Here is a 12,069-nt window from a genome sequence, read left to right as displayed (position 1 = left end):
AGAGAAACAGAATGCAAGGCCTGGTACTCCTCAAATGTTAGTTTCCTTTGTCTACAATTAGCCCCACCCTACCAACTTAACTATGTATCCTACTCACTTCTACCTATAACTTACACTCCAGTGGCCCCATGCACCTTTCCTAATTTTTACTCATTTTCTAAGTCTAATAGGTAAATATATCACCCAGCTGTCGTAGCAACATATTTCCCTTTTAATGTAGACCTATGAACCAGGAGGTCACAATTTGAGTCCTGGTCAGGACATGTGCCTGGGTTGCAGGCTCAATCCTCAGTATGGGGTGTGCATGAGGCAGCTGATCAATGATTCTCTCCATCATTGATGTTTCTATCTCTTTCTCCCTCTCCCTTCCTCTCTAAAAATCAATAAAATATGTTTAAAAATAAAAGGGAAATATGTCTACACATAAGCATCAACAAAATGGAAATAGATCATGTTATTTTGTTTTACTCCTACTTCTTACATCTCCTCTTGGCTATGTATTTATGTAGATAGTCATTCTTAACTTGTAGGTATCATGGCTAATGCATAAAATAGTCCTACTGAAGTTCATCTATGTAACATTTATTTTCAATTCTACAAATATTTAGTGTTTACTTTATATCCTGTTGAGAAATAAAGTTGAGAAATATAAAGTTGAGAAAAATCAATCTTTTCCCTAATGGGCCTATTATTCCCTAAGGAAGAAATTTGAGTGATAGTCAGCTAAGATAGTTATTATGAAGTGTCCTACTTCTCTATATTGGGTGAAATTCAGATTATAGATAGTCTTGTGTTTGTATTTTCACTGCTTTAAATAATATGGTATGTGATGAATTTTAAACCAGATGCAATAATTTTTATCTAGGCTTATTTAAAATTCATTTTAAGGCAAAAATTGTTTTTTGTTTGTCAACAAATTATGGCTTGATAGTTTGATTCATTAGGAGTTAAGCAAGGGGCTTACTGATAAGGGGATTTAACTGGAACACAATCTCAAAATATTAGTTACATTTATCAATCAGATGAAAATTATGTTTAAGTACTGGAATACATGTCAATCCATGTAATTCTTGACCTTCAGTCAATGGAAGGTAAATCTGGTTAACGTAGGTTTAAATGTATTTGCCAATTCTGTTCACATGGTTTATAACTGAACTCAAAGCTAGTACTTTTGTTTATTAATTCTAAGCTGGAAGCTAATTCTGTCCTCTAACAGAACATTCTCCTAGTGCACTATTTTATTTTTTTTAGAATAACATACTTCCTGGAAATACTTAGTGTGGACAGATGTGGTAGGGAATTTTTATTAATTTCTTCTAATACTCACCTTGTGTTAGAGAAAGTGGCTTGTGGGTGATGGTCTTAGGTCCTTCCACTGGCTGATCTATCTGAGAACCTGCTGAGCATGATCACAGATCACAAGTGTGGGCTTGAGTTTTCCCAAGCTGGCTGGGCTGCAGAGACAACTTGTCTGAGCTCCAAGTGAACAGCGACTGCCCACAGAGAATATGTGTTTACCCAGACCTTTTCCATGGTTTACTTCTAAAAATTGGTTCAACCGCATGGGAATCTAGTTAGACTCTTAGAATTATAATCTTTGACTGGCACATAACTCAAACTATTTTTATAGGATTTGGAAATCAGATTGGAGCTTTAAAAATTAGGGGAAATAGTAAGAGTCCAACTCTAAAGCTATTTCAAGTGTATCCACAGTCCACCTTTTATATCATGGGTTTCATCACCTAATCATCATGTTCACTAAATGCAACAAGAGGAAGCAGAATTTTAGTGAGACGTAGTAAAAGATAATTTTTCAGTCCTATGCATCTCACTTGGGAGATAAATGTATGTGAAAACTTATTTAGTGCACGATCCATATTTAACGACATCTAGATACTTAGGAGAATGAATTTTTTTACCATAAGGTCAATTATGCACGTTTGGTATTTCATCCATGAACAAAAATCAGGCTATGGTTGATAAATTGAAGTGTAAGGTTGATAAATAAACTCTAACTTTAGGAATCTACAAGCTATTGCAAAAAATGAATAATTAAGATTTATGCTTTATTTGAAAATACATTGTTTTTCTTGTTAAGAATAAACCAGTTGCTAATAGAAAGAAAAAGCTTATCCATAGTAGAAAGCTAGCAAACAACTTACTATGCCATGAAGAACTTCCCTTTTCTAGCTCTCACATTTAGTAGCTGAATGCAGATCATTGCCATAAAGTATTTATCAATTTTAAAAGGTCTTGGCCCATCATAGCTAGTGTTAGATTTGGAATATAGCTTTTGTTGCCAAGGTGACAAACACTTATAAATATAACACATCTTCTAATGTGCTTTTAACTTGTTATTTTTATGGCTTTTAAATCAGATACCATTAGCAAATATATTAGGTAATTTAGCTGAAAGACCATTTTCCTCTAACACTTTTTGTTACATTTCCCCAGGTATTTCAGTAAATGTCTGTTGTGACATTCTACTCCTGCTAGGCTTCCAATGTAAGGGGATACATAAAGTACATCTGGTAAAGATTAACATACATTACCCTGCCTTTTTTTGTATTGATCACTGAAAAAAATGTATAAAAGAGAGTTAAATTTGTAGTCTCCTTGAAGAGTAATCATTGTTTCCATTGTCCACACCCCCTCCTCACTCCAAATAACAACCTGGCTTTAAAATTCAATACCCAGAGGAAAGGGTTTGGGGACAGCATAATAACTATATATTAATACTTCCCCAAACCTTTACACCTAAATGCTTTCCTTTAGACATCAAAAAAGAAGGCTATGGGGGAAATAATTACAATAGACCATCTGGAGCCCTAGTATTTCCACGAGTCTTAGTTTATTGTTCCAAACAATAAACCAAACAGCCCAGGCAGGGAAGGAATTAGCTCTAAATGTATTCAATGGATTTTGAAAGGAAGGCCTGTGAGGTGGACATATTTGTCACAGCAAAGATAAAATCAGATGGGAGATACTTAGTTTAAGTTCAAATTCTCATTTATTGTTCCCTTGTCAAGAATTCTTCTTAGAAGATTGTCCATTCATTCATTTATTCTTTTTTTTTTCCATTCGTTCAACCAACAGACATTTAAGCAGCATCAGTCATGTTCCAAGCACTGGAAAATACACAGATGAGCAAGTCCCAGACCTCAAGAAGAATATAACTTCAGGAAAGAGGCAGGTAAAGAAATGAAGTATTACAACACACTGAAAAATGCTAAGGTAGAGATTACACCAAATCGAGGTCAGAAACAAGTCCCTAGAAAAGGAAACCCTGCAAATTGTTTTTTTTAGAAAATCATGATGGAAAAGAGGAGCATATATTTAAATAGCAAAATCCTTGATAATTAATATTTTATATGCTAACTCCAAAATTGCTATATCTTTACTGTGTGATCCTGAAAGTCCCTCTGTGCCTCAGTTACTCCCATGCAATGTAGATAATTATCCTTGCCACCCGCATAGCTCATTGAAGATTGCTGATAGGAATAATGGGATATGGGTGGTGAAGCTCTTTGAATTCTTTGGAAAAGAAAGATGCAGTGTAAACACACAGCATCCTTATTATTCCAAGGGGTAGCATTTTGGATAATTACCGTATAATGCTGGACCTTTGTGTGTGTGTGTGTGGTTTATTTCTTTAGAGAAAGGTAAGTGCTAATGTTGAGTTTCTCTAATAACTTTGGAAGCAATTTTAATCCAGCAGACAAAACATAATAATCTTTAGAGTAAGTTAAATCTCTTTGTATTTGAGTAGATTTTGTTATTTACCAAGGTCTTACAATTTTACCACAATTATGCAAAGCAGTGCCCAGCAAGCCTAGGTCTTTCTGTGAGAATCTGAAAGGCACTGTTGCAGACAGGCCAAAAACTTTCTTACAACTGACACAGTTCTGTGTTTGTGTGTGTGGTGTGCGGTGAGTGTGTGTGTGTGTGTATGTGTGTGTGTGTGTGTGTGCATGCCTGAGCCTCGGGCTTGCCAGAAAGAGCTGGGAACGAGCTGAGACTGGCTAGCATACCTGAGGCAGCTGTTACACACATTGTGGCGCCTGGATTCTTCTCTCAGACTCCAGGCTGGCTCCCCTCCTCCTCCCCTTTACCCTCCACCCCCCCTAAACACACACACACACACACACACACACACACACACACACACCCCACCTCCTCCTTTCCCTCCTTTTCATAGTCTCTAACTCTGGGTCTCATTGTCTTCTTTCTGTGACTGCTGAGACTCCCATGGCCTGAGACTGTGTGCCCTAGTCCTGCTGCCAGTCATTCTGAGAATGTCTGGCTGGAGGAAGAACCCACACTGGTTAGAGCTTGAAGTCTCAGAGAAAAAGGACCCTCAGCAGCCTTATCTGTTTCATTTTTCCTTTCGTCCTTTCATTCTTTCTGTGTTCCTCCTTCCCATTTTCCCTCCCTCCCTTACCCCTGTCCTTTCCTCCTCTTCCTCCTCCTCCTCCTCCTCTTCCTCCTTCTCCTCTTTTTCCTCTTTCTTCTCCTCCACCACCACCTCATCCTCCTCCATCTCTTCCTTCTTGTTCTTCCCCCCACTCCACCCCCTCACTGTCTCTCATTCTCACCTTGATTTTTGTGCTAGAGATTAGCTATGAATTACATGGCAACCAAGGAAACTGACAGTTCAAGGCGGATCTGCTCTTAGGTCCTGAAACTTGCTTTGGGCTATCTTAACCAGACATTATTTATCAACTTTCCCTGGGATTTGCCAAAGCAGACCAGCCATTCATTAATAAAGGAGCCTGTATTAATCCCTCTCCTCCCCCTAGAAGTAGTGCTGCTCAGAAGGCTTCCTCCAGGAGATACAAAAGAGCAGTGAGGTTATATAATAAATAGCCAAATAGCTGCAAGAATTTTAGAAAAGCTATTCAAGAAACCTTCCTTAGTTTCATATGGTATCTCATGATTTGAGGCTGCCACAGGACTTGGATAGAACTAGTATAGCCAACCAGAATGAATTTGCCAATACTAAGGAAAAATGCCAATACTAAATGAGCATGGGAAAGGCAAAGAACACTAGACTCCTGGAGGCCCCAGGGCCCTTGACAAGGGTAGAAGGTATGTATCACCAATAGAAAGACCAATGATATTAATCCTAAGCTATGGTCTCTGGTTACATTTCATGGACTTGGGACCAACCCACTGACAGAAAAGAGCAATTACTTATAGTCATATTTTTTTTTAATTTGACAAAGATCCCAATCATGGTAGATTAGGTAAATTTAATATCTCAATTAATAAGCCTTCTACAATAGTAACATGTCAACTTTGGTTCAAGAAACCCACTCCAATTGATAGTCATTCAGGAAATGTCTTTCATGCCCACATATTAAATTTAATCTGCCACCCCTGTTTTATAAGACTTTGTATTCATCTGCTGAAGAAAAGATGCTTATTTTATCATTCCAACTTAGCGGCTTGCTTAGCAAAGCTGATAGGTAGGAGTTTAGAAAATATTCATTGAATGCCTATTTTGTATGTTTACAAAAGAGGTAGATTTAAGGGAGTTACCCAAAAGCAATATGTTTTTTGTTCCACTGTTATCCTATTGGTCTTCCTTTCATTCAGCAGATTTATCTGTCATGAAGAATTTAAATTTCATATTTTCCCCTGTCAGTTGTGAAAAGGCCTGTCAGCTGGGGCTTACACTACTGTTTGCCAAAGGCCTATAGCACACAATGACAATACAATCTTATATTTGTGCTCCAGTCTCTGGATAATCCCCCACTCTCCTCCTCTACAGCCCAGTTATGATCAGGCTTAAGTTGCATATTCTGTTTTTAGCCAGATTTTGCTGATAAATGCTATCAACAAGACTGAAATGAAATACAGCAGGTTTAGCTCTTATTACCTGTGTAGAACATGCCTTGGGAGTTGTGTGTGATATGGAGACAGTAACTATATAAAGCCATTTAATTCACAGAAATTAAATAAAGGAATGTTAATGGTATTGACTTTTATCTGTTGAATGTTCTAAGGCCCTTTATTCATGCATCTGAAAATATAGACTTTTGATTAACATTCTAGGAAATGTACCAGAGATACTGGACCATTTCCCCTACTATTTCCAGTGGGGATGTAATTTTTAGAGAAAACTTTGTAGTCTTATTATTATTTGATACCTTAAAATAGAAGATACTTTGTTTTTGCCATTTTTGTTCTGAGTTCACAGATACCCCTAATCTAAGAAAGAATTCTATTTCCTACATCCATATAGAAGAAACCACATTCTCATTAAATGAAAATCACATAAATGGTTGGAGGCCTGCAAATCATTCTTTTAATCTACTGGGTCTATAGCAAAATGTGAAGGACTAATACATTAGAAAAATACAATCTTGCCTCAGCCGAGGAGAGGGAAGGGTTAATCCTCATTCCTAGAATTCAAGCAGAACAAAAGCTTGCAGCCTGACACCAAAATAACATCACAATGAAAAGTGAAATTGCTCCTAAGGCTAAATTGCTTCATTTGAAAATTGTAGTGATACTGAGAACAATTATGTCACTTAAACTTTCACAATTTTGTTTTTATAAATCAGTTATAAAACTATCATGTGGTTTAAATGCAATTATTTAATAAGGGCATTTGTAATTGTCCAATATAATCAATTATGCTTCAATCAGGTTCTTCTCTGTGACTGTATTTTTGTTAGCAGCTGAGTCATTCTTATTATGGTAATATGTACTTTTGAAAAAGCCAAATAGAATCATTGTTTTCCAGAAAAGTTCTTTCCCACCCTTACTCTGTTTGTATAGCATTTCCCCCAACTGCAAACTGAGTCTCAGAATTCTTTTCTCTCCCTTGTCTTAGAAATGAAATGGCTACCCAAAACATGAAAAAGAAAAACACACTGCTAACTAATAGGGGGAGTGAAGGTTGGTTTTTCCAGAGTCGTGACAGTGTTGTCAAGTATGCTTTTCAAGTTGAGAAAGGGGCCAGGACTGCAGATCTAATGGTGCATACTAGTTACCCAGCAGGATCCATATAATGTTGGTACCACAAGTCACAAATCATGGCTTTGATTATGTTAAGTTGTATATACATAAATAGAATATTATTCTACCTTTAAAATGAATGAAATTCTGACATATCATATAACATGGATGAACCTTAAAGAAATTTTGCTAACTGGGATAAGTCAGATACAAAAGAAAAAATATTGTGTGATTCCACTTATATGAGGTATCTAGAGTAGTCAAATTCATAGAGATGGAAAGTAGAATGGTAGTTGTCAGGGGCTGGGGGAAAGGAGACATGGGTCATTATTGTTTAATGATTATAGACTTTCAGTGAGGAAGATGAAAAAGTTCTGGAGATCGACGGTGGTAATAGTTGTACAACAGTGTGAATGTACAATACTTAATACTATTGAACTGAACACTTGAAAATAGTTTAAGTGGTAAATTTGATTTCTGTATATTTATCATAATTTTTCAAAATGAAAAAAAAACAGATGACAAATTATGACTTACAGGATTGCAACCCAAGAAGGCATGCTTGGTGAGAAAGTACTGTGCAAGTCATAGGTGCTTGAGGAAGGTGGAGAGTGGGAGATAGGGAAAGAGAGGAAAGGGAAAAGACCCAATGTTCTATTAGCACTGTCCAATAGTACTTTCTGTCCTGGTGGAAAGTTTCTCTATATATGCTGCCAGGTGTGGTAGCCAATAGCCAACAGCCACATGTGGCAATCATGCATTTCAATGTGGCTAGTATAACCGAGGAACTGAATTTTAATTTTATTTTATTATAATTAATTTACATTTAAATAGCACACATCTAGACCTTCTATTCCTGGTGGTTCACTTACAAGTATTATACTTGTATTTCTGTTGCTTCTAGCTCACTTTCTATAAATTCAAGCATCATTTACTTTTTGTTCAGTGACTATTAGCAGATGAAGTGCCTCTCCTGTGTGCCAGACTCTTGTTAGGCAATGGGGAAAAATGGAGCAAGAGGAATTCTCTACACTGAGGAGCCTAAATAAGTGTAATTACTGTGACCAGTAATGTAGCCATATGTCCTGAGGTGAAAGATGTTTATATTCTGTGACCCAACACTTATAGAGAAACCATTGTATGTCCTCAAGGAGACAGATATTAAAAATTACAAAGGCCTAACCATCAATGAAAAACAGATAAGTCAGGCTATGCTCATAAAACAGTACTATGTACTAGTTAAAATTAATGAAGGAATACCACATCTACCTATATGGCTAAATCTTCCAAACACAATAATGAGTATAAAGAAAAATTCAATTGTGGAAGGATACACATAGGATGCTAGCTTTTTTTTAAAAAAAGCTTTTTTTTTAAAAGCTTGCAAATTTATTGTTTATGAATACATACATATGTAGCAAACATAAAAACGTATGGGCGTGAGAGATAGCACATTCATAGTGGTGGATACTTATATCAAGACAGGGAATGGGATGAGAGAAGGTACACAGAGGTCTTCAATATATCTGTAATATCCTAATTATTAAAAAAGATCTGAAGCAAACATGACAAAGCCAAAAGGTGAATCGATAAGTGTTTATTATATTATTAACTATGCTTTTGTGAATATTTAAAATATTTTAGAATAAAACAGATGCTAAGAAATGGCCTTGCTGTTAAGAAGCACTCAAGCATGGCCAGTGTGGCTCTGTTAGTAGAACATCGTCCTATGCACCAAGAGGTCCTGGGCTTGATCCCCAGTAGGGGGCATGTAGGAGGCAACCAATCAATGTTTCTCTTTCTTTCTCTCTTTCTCTCTCTCAAAATAAATCAGTTAAAACATTTTTAAAAGAAGCCCTCAAATTAAAAGAGTATTATTAGTATGAACAACAAAAATTTCACAGTGCATTAAAAGTAATAATATGAGGTAGGAAGGTGAACACAGAAGAAGGTGTAAATAATTTTATCTCAAGGAGTTAAGGAAGATCTTACTAGGCGACTGAATTTGAGTTCATTCTCTAAAAGTATGTAGACATTTATTTAGGAGAAAAATAAAAAAGGATATTTATTTGAAGCTGATAGGTTTGTATAAAGATTAAGGTGCAAAAAAGTTTGGTACCTTTAATGAATTACAAGAAAAATTGGCTTTATTATAGCCTAGAACTCTCAGGGTAGAAATGAGTTTTTAAAATGGTACAACTGATTGAAATAAACTTAGACAAGGTTCTATAATCAAAGCCAGGATAGCAATGTTGGGAGGTGGAATTGGGGGGTGGTGAAATAGAACAGGAAGGAACTTGAACCAGAGATTCCCATTAGGAAGCTCTTATTATTCAAGTGATGGGTAGTGAGAACCTAGACTGAGGCAATAGCAGTGAAGACATAAGAGAGAATTGTTAGGGGATGACACAGAGAGACTCTATAGGTGACTGGTTGCATGAGTGAAGTGCACTCAGAATTTTATCTAGGATAGATCACATGTTGGTCACAAAATGTCTTAACAAATTTAAGGGGATTGAAATTATACCAAGTATCTTTTCCACATTATTTTTACTATGGAGGAATGAAACTGTAAATCAATAGCAGAAATGAAAACTGGAAATTCACAATATGTGGAAATTAAACAACACACTTTTCAACAACTGTTGGATCAAAGAAGAAATCACAAAGAGAATTAGAAAATACATAAGACAAATAAAAACAACATTTATGAGATGCTGTAAAAGCAGTACTAAGGAAAAGTTTTTTACAACAAAGTTTTTTACAAGAAAAATATCTCAAATAAACACTATAAATAAAGCTAGAAAAGAAAAAACTAAGCCCAAAGTTAGCAGAAGGAAGGAAATAACAAACCCTTGCCTAGACTAAGAAAAAAGATAGAAGACTCAGTAAAATCAGAAATGGAAGAGAATACATTTTAACTGATGCCATAAAAATAAAAAAGGATAATAAAAACTGCTATGAACAATTATTCACCAACAAACTGGGCAACCTAGAAGAAATGGATAATTCATAGCAGCATAGAACTTACCAAGACTAAATCATGAAGGAATAGTAAGTATGAACAGACCTATAACTAGTATAGTGACTGAATCCATAATCAAAAGCTTTTGAACAACAACAAAGAAAAGCTGAGGACCAGATGGCTTTACTGGTGAATTCTACCACACACTTAAAAAATTAATGCCTGGCATTTTCATATTCTTCCAAAACATTGAAGAGAAGGGAATACTTCTAAACTCATTTTGTGAGACCAACATTATCCTGATAACAAAGCCAGAGACACTATAAGAAAACTACAGACCAATATCCCTGATGAATACAGATGCAAAAAATTCTCAACAAAGTAATATACTAACAAAAAAGACCCAACAGTGAAAGGATTATACACTATGACCAAGTGGGATTTATTCCTGGAATACAAAGATAGTTCAACAAATGAAAATCAATTTACATGATGCACTACACTAACAGAATAAAACATAAAAATCACATTACCATTTCAATAGATACAGAAAAAGCATTTTACAAAATTCAACATTCTTTCATAATTAAAATCTCTCAACAAACTAGGAAAAGAAGGAAGATATCTTAGCATACAAAAGACCATCTAATCTAATAAAAGGGTAATATACAAATTAACTGTCATTCCTCCACAAAGATGGTGGTGCCCATAGCCCTGCAACCAGCCACGGAGGGAGTGAGAGAGGGCCTCTGGGCAATGGGAGCACACCCCCACCACAGCGCACAGGGCACAGCAGCGAGCGAGCAATGGAGAGCTACCAGCAGCAGTAGGCTTCCAGGCAGCCAGCTTGGATGAGCTGTACCCAGGCTGCTGGGACTTGCGCTGAGGCTAGCAGTGGCGTGGGCAACTGTGGGGGTACGTCCAAGGCTGGGGTGCTGGGAGACGTCGGACTGCAATCCAGGAGGCAGGGTGCCAGAGAACCTGGCCACCGCAGCCCCAGAACTGAAGCCACCTCCTAGGAGATGTATCCTCGCCTAGGTGTGTGGGAAGCAGGTTCAGGGAACCTCTTCCTCTGCAGTGTCCAGATCCCGGCTCAAGAAGGTGTGGTGGGGAAAGGCCACGTTAATTGATCAGAAGCTGCAGACCCGCCCTAGGCCGCTCCTCCTTGGGAATTTGGAGAAGATCCACTTCCAGTCCGGAGGCCGAAGTGAATGTTGGACATCTTTTGAAGAATGGTTGTTTTGCTTGGGAATAAGGTTTGTCTGTAGAAGTCTGAGAAAGAACAAAATCTGTTACCAGTTCTCCTCCAAACAGACACCCTCTGGAGCTGGAAGTCTAAAGAGCGAGCACTCTCATGCCCCCAACTCTGGTCCTACCGGCATCCGAGGCGGATCCGGTGAGTAGGAGGCCACCCTGCCTGTCATCAGTCCGAGGGAGGCATGTCTGGGAGCAGTGAGAAGGGGCATCTTCTAAAAGAAGCTTCTCTGTCATTAAACGTATCATAAATTTCTCCACTTTGGTAACAAGACATGGACTTTTTAACATATTCAGAAGCAGGATATTTCCCATATGCTCCAATCGCTAGTATGTAGCCCCTTGCTCTGCACTAGTCACAGCTGAAAAAAAGAGGTGCCCATTAACCACATACCCTTCCCCAAAAACTTCAAAAAGTTGGGTCAGCTTCCTTTCCAGGGAGCTAGGACTGATTTGGGGATCCCAGATACACTGGACCTGGTCGCTGTGGAGCAATCTACCTGCTTAAATGATGGGTGGGATGAGACAGAGGATGTATTTGAGTTTTGTTCTGTTTTTCCAAAATTGCCTGTTACAAACACTTCTGCAGTAGTCCTCAATTGTACTCAAAGTACTATATTTCCTCCATTTGTAGGCATACTCCTTTCTCTAAATTTTAACATTTTTGAAACCAGGATACATCTTAACAGAGACGTTAAAAGGATTTACTAGCTGTTAGGCAACTAAGTGGGTATATATATAGGCCTGGGTACCCTACCCATGCATGAATTTCATGCACCATATCTCTAGTATATCCTATCTAAATAAAAGAGTAATATGCAAATTGACCATACCTTTGCTACCTCCACAAGTCACACCCACCAGCCAATCAGGAGTGAATATGC

The 12,069-nt window shown here is 37.4% G+C and overlaps 1 long non-coding RNA gene across 1 annotated transcript in view; it reads left to right on the top strand.

Annotated features, from left to right (window-relative positions):
- LOC118714269 overlaps positions 1-3,185 on the top strand; it is a 57,695-nt gene extending 54,510 nt beyond the window's left edge. The window contains exon 3 of the long non-coding RNA XR_004986525.1: positions 3,097-3,185. This is a non-coding gene — a long non-coding RNA (uncharacterized LOC118714269). The remainder of the gene's footprint in view (positions 1-3,096) is intronic.
- The last annotated feature ends 8,884 nt before the right edge of the window (positions 3,186-12,069 follow it).

The sequence above is a fragment of the Pipistrellus kuhlii genome, unplaced genomic scaffold (genome assembly GCF_014108245.1).
Source record: "Pipistrellus kuhlii isolate mPipKuh1 unplaced genomic scaffold, mPipKuh1.p scaffold_m20_p_10, whole genome shotgun sequence".
Lineage (NCBI taxonomy): Eukaryota > Metazoa > Chordata > Mammalia > Chiroptera > Vespertilionidae > Pipistrellus > Pipistrellus kuhlii.
This window is presented reverse-complemented; position numbering and strand designations above follow the sequence as displayed.